The sequence below is a fragment of the Canis aureus genome, chromosome 12, assembly GCF_053574225.1.
Source record: "Canis aureus isolate CA01 chromosome 12, VMU_Caureus_v.1.0, whole genome shotgun sequence".
Lineage (NCBI taxonomy): Eukaryota > Metazoa > Chordata > Mammalia > Carnivora > Canidae > Canis > Canis aureus.
In genome coordinates this window covers 59,689,333-59,696,676 of record NC_135622.1, presented here as the reverse complement: position 1 = coordinate 59,696,676, position 7,344 = coordinate 59,689,333, and the positions used below count along the sequence as shown (strand labels likewise).

General features: G+C 53.2%; 1 long non-coding RNA gene across 1 annotated transcript; it reads right to left on the bottom strand.

The window, feature by feature from the left end:
* Positions 1–365: 365 nt before the first annotated feature.
* On the bottom strand, positions 366–6,119 carry LOC144281305 (uncharacterized). The gene is made up of 2 exons (XR_013349875.1): positions 5,814–6,119; positions 366–4,225 (listed from the first exon to the last, which is right to left on the bottom strand). It is a non-coding gene; the product is annotated as an uncharacterized LOC144281305 (long non-coding RNA).
* Positions 6,120–7,344: the final 1,225 nt, after the last annotated feature.

Genomic DNA, 7,344 nt, shown 5'->3' with positions numbered 1-7,344 from the left:
CGTAGGAGGGAGAATGGAAATATGGAAATAAGTAAATAAACCACAACTTAGTCTATCTATGTGCAATTTTACTATAACGTTATGGTAAAATAATGACTGGTTCGCAATCAGAAAGAGAGATGTGTTCAAATCTCATGTTGGGGACGCCTGGGTGGCTCAGCGGTTGAGCCTCTGCCTTAGGCTCAGGGTGTGATCCTGGGGTCCTGGGGCTGAGTCCCCCACTGGGCTCCCTGCAGGGAGCCTGCTTCTCCCTCTGCCTGTGTCTCTGCCTCTCTCTCTGGGTCTCTCATGAATAAACAAATTCATGATAAATAAATTCATAAATAAATTCATGAATAAATAAAAGTCTTAAAAAAAAAACTCACATTGGTGTTACAGCTCAGCATGTGACGCAGGCCAATCACTTGGACATTTTCTGCCCCTCTTCCCTTCCCTGTAAAATGGGAACGATTTCAGATTGACATACGAGGGTGCTTCTTGCAATGCCTTGTGCAACGAGAGCTTGCGGTCACTCGGGCAGGTGACTCCACGCCCCTGAAGTTCCGGGGAGAACTTGTGAGTGGGAACCTTTTGCAAACTGCAGAGGCTGCACAAGCAGAAGCCAGTGCTCGGGGCTCTGCCAAAGTTCACAGAGGAGGCTTAACCGTATCATCAAGGGGTCCACGTCTGGCAGTTGCTAAGGCCCTTTCTAGCTTCATCGACCAGTGGGCCCATCTGCACAACGGTGGGGATTTTTAAGATTCCTGAGAAGGCGCAGCGACACTTGGACGTGAGGACTGGCGATGGCTCACGCTCTGACGGCCCATCAGCCAGGTTTCGACTGCGCTCCTCGTCCCCCACCGCCTGGACTTCACACAGGGGCGAACACAAGAGGCCTGGTTTTTCAGTAACTCTATCTGGAAACTGGCTGCGTGTTTATGAATCCGGCACAGAGTGTACTTAGATTCCTCAGCTCTAAAATTAAAGGGTATCTCTGTTATTTATTTACAGTATTTATTTTGTACTGCTATAATTCAAACCAAATCAAACTCCAAGCCCAGAAACAATAGCCTGATGAATTTTTAAAGAAACTTTCCAAAATAAATCTATTTTTTTGGCTTGGGTTAAGTAGGGGAAGTTTCCACCCCTAAGGAAGAGCTTTGCTTTGTTTGTTTGCTTTGTGAATGCTACAAGGCGTTCAGTAAGTCATTACACAAGGGTCCCGCTGTCGCAAATAGAAGATGGCCCCGGCATCTGAATGTGTAGGACAAAAAAGAAAAAAGGGACGCCCGGGTGGCTCAGTGGTTGAGCACCTGCCTTTGGCTCAGGTCATGATCCTGGGGTCCAGGATCGAGTCCCACATCGGGCTCCCTGCAAAGAGCCTGCTTCTCCCTCTGCCTGTGTCTCTGCCTCTCAGTCTGTGTCTGTCATGAATAAATAAATAAATAAATCATTAAAAAAAATGCATAGGACAATCATCGTTTTAAGAGTTATTATTTTTTGGCATGGAAACGCTTGCAATGTGCCGGACACCAGGTTATAGGTAACCGAAAAACACTGTAATACTAATGACATTCTGTCTACCGTACAGCTGTAAGAACTCAGCTCAGAGAAGTCTTCTGGCTCGGACAAGGTCGGACCGCGACGGGAGGAAGCTCAAACCCAATATTTCCCCTCAAACCCCGCATCTTGTGCACGGGCCTCGAACACCCTGCCCGTCTGGCACACAGCGGAGTCCTTGTGGCTTTTTATCTCCCTTGGGTGTTCTCGAGCGAGTGTTTGCAGGAAGTCCCAGAAGACATCCAGATCCCCCCCAAGACGACTGTCCTCCTAAGTTCTTGCCCACAGTCCTGCCTGCCGTCACTACGGCCCTCGGCTCCCGGGGCGTCCCAATCCGCCCGCCGCGGGCCACAGGCACCTGCGAACATCCGCTTAATAGAAAGGTGGGAGCAAGTACCCGTAGAAGGGAACTACTTGCACCCTGACTGCAAATAAAACCCCAAAAGAGAGGTCCCCACTGAGCCATCAGAAATGTGGCTGCGTGGACGAGACAAGTGAAGAAATGAACAGGAGAAACAGGATTCAAATATAAACTCACGGCTTCAGGGAAACCCAGCAGAATCGGATTCTCACTTCGCCGCTAATTCCTCTTCACTTTGCTCCTGCGGTTACTAAAACATAATTTATTGAAAAATGTGTCTCTGTGTTGCTTCCTCCGCCAAAAAAAGAAGTGGCCCTTGACGCTTCCTCCTGCCTCCTCCCAGCCTTGAACCAAATGGCAGCCCCACGCATCCTGCTTCCTACCATGTCACCTCCCCACATGTCCTGCTTCCTACAGTGTCACCCCATGTGTCCTGCTTCCTACCATGTCACCTCCTCACGTGTCCTGCTTCCTACCGTGTCACCTCCCCACGTGCCCTGCTTCCTACCGTGTCACTTCCCCACGTGTCCTGCTTCCTACCATGTCACCTCCCCACGTGCCCTGCTTCCTACCGTGTCACTTCCCCACGTGTCCTGCTTCCTACAGTGTCACCTCCCCACACATCCTCCTTCCTACAGTGTCACCTCCCCATGCATCCTGCTTCCTACAGTGTCACCCCATGTGTCCTGCTTCCTACCATGTCACCTCCTCACGTGTCCTGCTTCCTACCGTGTCACCTCCCCACGTGTCCTGCTTCCTACCATGTCACCTCCCCACGTGTCCTGCTTCCTACAGTGTCACCTCCCCACACATCCTCCTTCCTACAGTGTCACCTCCCCATGCATCCTGCTTCCTACAGTGTCACCTCCCCACATGTCCTGCTTCCTGCAGTGTCACCTCCCCACGTGTCCTGCTTCCTACATGTCACCTCCCCACATGTCCTGCTTCCTACAGTGTCACCCCATGTATCCTGCTTCCTACCATGTCACCTCCTCACGTGTCCTGCTTCCTACAGTGTCACCCCATGTGTCCTGCTTCCTACCATGTCACCTCCTCACGTGTCCTGCTTCCTACCGTGTCACCTCCCCACGTGTCCTGCTTCCTACAGTGTCACCTCCCCACGTGTCCTGCTTCCTACCATGTCACCTCCCCACGTGTCCTGCTTCCTACAGTGTCACCCCATGTGTCCTGCTTCCTACCATGGCACCTCCTCACGTGTCCTGCTTCCTACCGTGTCACCTCCCCACGTGTCCTGCTTCCTACCATATCACCTCCCCACGTGTCCTGCTTCCTACAGTGTCACCTCCCCACGTGTCCTGCTTCCTACAGTGTCACCTCCCCACGTGTCCTGCTTCCTACCATGTCACCTCCCCACGTGTCCTGCTTCCTACAGTGGCCCCACCCCGGCTGGATGCTCCTACAGTGTCACCACCCCAGTCCAGGCCCTGGAATCCCTGTGCAGCCAACTGACTTCCTGCCTCTGTTCCATTCCAATCCAGATCCCAGCAGGGGTGAGGACAAGGCTTCTAAGATGCATGTGACCGTGATGCCCCTGCAGGATACCCTTGGAAGGCCTCCCGTGGCCCCGGGTACCTTGACTCCTGACTTAGGCCCCTGCCTCCCTCCGGGCTGCGGGTCTCACTACACTCCCACCCCAGGCCTCGTGGAACATTTAGCCGCATCGTCATCCTTGCTTCCTTCTCCCCTTTCTTCCTTTTTTTTGGGCAAAACGCCCCTCCTGACTGTCCCTTGCACCTGCCCTGGCTTTCTTCCGGTTGTACCACTCTCCCTCTCTCCTGGCCTCTGGGCTGTGTGCGTCTCTGGAACTTGGTTCGAAGTCGGTGCTGGGAGCCTCCCCAGCCCAGCTGCCCGCATCTGTGTCACGGTAATCCCCATCTGTCTCGCGATCCAGACGCGCCACCGCAGCAGCTTCTGTGTCTGGCCGCAGCGACGGTCCCGGTCCCTAGACCAGAGGTAGCACGTCACGTGGACTCAGTCACCGTCTCTTGTAGGGACAAATGAGTTTGAATCTGCGGAAACATTGCTAACAGTGGGACGTGCTCCCAACACGAGGTCAGCGCACCCCACCCCAGGGTCACCCTGGTGCGGCTGCAATCGGAGCTCTCCTCGCCCGATTCCTCATCGCATGCTCTTGCGAGGCAGGTTAGAGAGAGGGGCCGGGCGGGCAGCGCCGCGTCTCGGCGACATCATGATGAGCCAAGTGATCTTCCTCCGAGAACGAAGGTGTCGGAGCTCAGTTTTCCCAGCTGTAAAATGGGGGTAGCAATACCTGTCCTGTCTTCCTCTCGAGGATGTCATGGGGACCTAAGGTGATAATGTGAAAATAACATGGTAAACCCCTAAGGGCTCAAAAAATAAATAATATCTTATTGGGAAGGAAGAGAGGGAGGAAGAAAGAGCAACCCTAGTTCTCGGGGGGAAAAAAAAGCTACCCCTTACCGCGTGCTTCCCGTGTGCCAGGGACCGCTCCCCGGCCTCACAAACCACTCTGGGCTTACTGGGTGGTTTCCTAGGCTCACGGCGGTGTGGAGGATGAAAACTGATGGTGGGACCCCCTGTCATCATTCAGCAGCACTCACTTGTTGGCGTCTACGGGGTGACAGCAGGGAACGCGCCCAGCAAGCCCCTGCTGGGATGCCACGTGGAGCAGGAGGGCACCGTTATGGTGACGCAGCCAGTGTCTTAGTTTCCCAGGGCTGCCGTAATAAATAACCACAAAATGCGGGAGGCTCAAAACAACAGAAATCTATCTTTGCGTGGTCCCGGAGGCCAGGGGTCTGAAATCGATGTGTGGGCAGAGCTGGTTCCCTCTTGGGAACCCATGGGGAGAGTTGTTCCCTGCCTCTCCTACCACCTGATGGCTGTCAGCATCCTGGTGTCCCCCGGCTCGTAGGGACATCCCTGACGCCGTCTTCGTGTGGCACTCTTTTCTCCCTATGATTTCACTTATCTTATAAGGACACCAGTCATTAGATATAATCCCACCCTAATCCAGGATGACCTCATTTTAACTCATTACATCTGCAAAGGCACCAGTTGCCAATAGGGTCACTGCTAGGAACTAAAATGCGTCCTCCCAAAACTCAAAGGTTGGAGCCCGAACTACCTGTGTGACTCTATTTGGAGATAAGGCCTCTAGGAAGTAATTAGGTTAGGCCTTAAGAACAGGGTCCTAATCTAATAGGACCCAAGTCCTTGTAAGGAGAGAACGAGATACCCGAGCTCGCTCTCTCTCTCCACCACGTGAGGACCCAGGGAGGAAGGGGCCATTGGCAAGCCAGGAGCAGAGCCCTGCAGAGCCCCGCAGAGCCCGGCCATACGGGCACCCTGATCTTGGACCTCAGCCTCAAGAACCATAAGAAAATAAATTTCTACCTTAATCCACCCAGTCTTTGCTATTTTGTTATGGCAGCCTGAGTGGACTAAAAGAATCACACTGCAGCTCCTGGGTGGACATGGATGTAGGGGGACACCGTCCACTTCGGTACAGTCAGGAAACCCCATTAGCTCGACCCCTTCTGAGACCAGCAGAGCAGAGAGCATGTGACTTACAAAGATCGTCATTGGTATTTGGATTCAAAAGTCACGTCTATGGGGAAAAGCACTTCACAAGGACTCCTTATTTCTCATAATGCAAAACAAATGAGGAATCCCTGGGATACTGCGAATAATGGCTGTTCCTATTACAGTTTAGCTGCGCGGGGCGGGAAGAAGGGGGCATATATTCGCTGTCGAAAATGTTTGCCTTTCGTGTGTTTGCGGGTTTGCCGGTTTGGAAATACTATTTGTGTGGCGGCCCTAGCTCTGCTCTGCACACGCACTCGTTCCCCCACTCTCGCGTGGACCCACAGCACAGAACGTGTAGAAAACACGGCCCGATTGGTCTACATACCAGCTCACGGCCCGGCTCACCACGGTGCGGCTGTGCTGGGAGAGCAGCTGTATGACCTTATCAGCCCTGGGGTGTATGGTGCTGGTCCAGAGCTCATATTTGCCTTGGGACCTGCTGGCTGCACGTCTGGAATGAACAGGTTGATGAGGGAATCCGAGGGCCTGGAGCGGGGAAGGTAGAGTTGCGGTATTTCTGACCTCTGCACGAATTCAAAGCATGTGGCGGGCTTCCCTAGGCCAGAGAATTGGAAGAGTATTACCCGCCCCACCTCCACCCCGCCCCAGAATCTTCGGCTCCTATTCTGAGTCCCATAGTCTGTTGTTGTTGTTGCATCTGTTTTTTTGGCACAGTTTTCAGACCATCATTGAGCTGGTTAGTGTTCTCCTCCAGGGTGGAAATGGTACCACTTTTTTTCTTATTTTTTAAGGATTTTATTTATTTATTCATGAGAGACACAGAGAGAGAAGCAGAGACACAGGCAGAGGGAGAGGGAGGCTCCCTGCGGGGAGCCTGATGGAAAACTCAATTCCAGGACCCCCGGGTCACGCCCTGAGCCGAAGGCAGGCGCCCAACCGCCGAGCCACTCAGGCATCCCGGGACCCCTTTCTTTCATCCCAATTCCTATTCATCTAGAGAAAGAAGCAATGCAAAGGTTGCAAGTCTGTGACAGCCTGTTCTCCCCCCTTCCTGGACCAGCCGAATACAGAGGCAGGGGAACATTCAGACAATTTATTTAAGGAGTAATTTCTAACCAACAATCTAACAAAGCACGCAAATAACATAGAAGATCATTTCTCATTAGAAACCCATCCCTCCGGTCATCGGGGGTTAACTGAGCACCTGCTAGGTGCTGGGTACTATGTGCTCTGAGGGAAGGAGACTGGGGCCATGATTCCAGCTCACAGGGAACCCATCAGGGGTGCTGGGGCAGGGGAGACGCACAGCCTCACTTCTTACCAGCAGTACAGCGGGGTGACCTGGGGCAATCCTTGAGGCCTTGGTGTTCTTACGCACACCGTGGAGAGAGCAATGAGAAGCCCTGTATGAGAGGGTTGAGGGTAACGCTTAGAATGGTTCTTGACTGGGAGTCTGAGGAGGACCCTTACCGCATGGTGACATCCCTAAGTCCCATGTTACAGGCAAAACGGGCATCCCGGAGAGTAGGGAAAGTTTCAGGGAAGGGAGGAGATGCAGGAGTGTCAGCTTGGGCGTGCGTGTCTGGAAACCAGCCTCGGACTGACCCCCTGGCTCACAGCCTCAGAAGCCCTCACACTTCCAGAACTGTCTGGAGGGCACCTGGGCCCTGCACTTTGAGCCCTTTGGGCTGCTCAAGTATTTCACCAAGACCATGTTTTGCTCTGGTGTTACCTTCTAATACAGGGGATGTTCTAGCTACTGTCTCTACCATCAGGGAGGTGTGTGCAGCGGGTAGGAAAGGAAAAGCCCCACAACAGGAGCCTGCAGACAAGCTTCTTCCTCCCTGGGCTCTGTCTTCATGATGCATGCCGTCTCGGGCTTGTTTTCCAGGAGC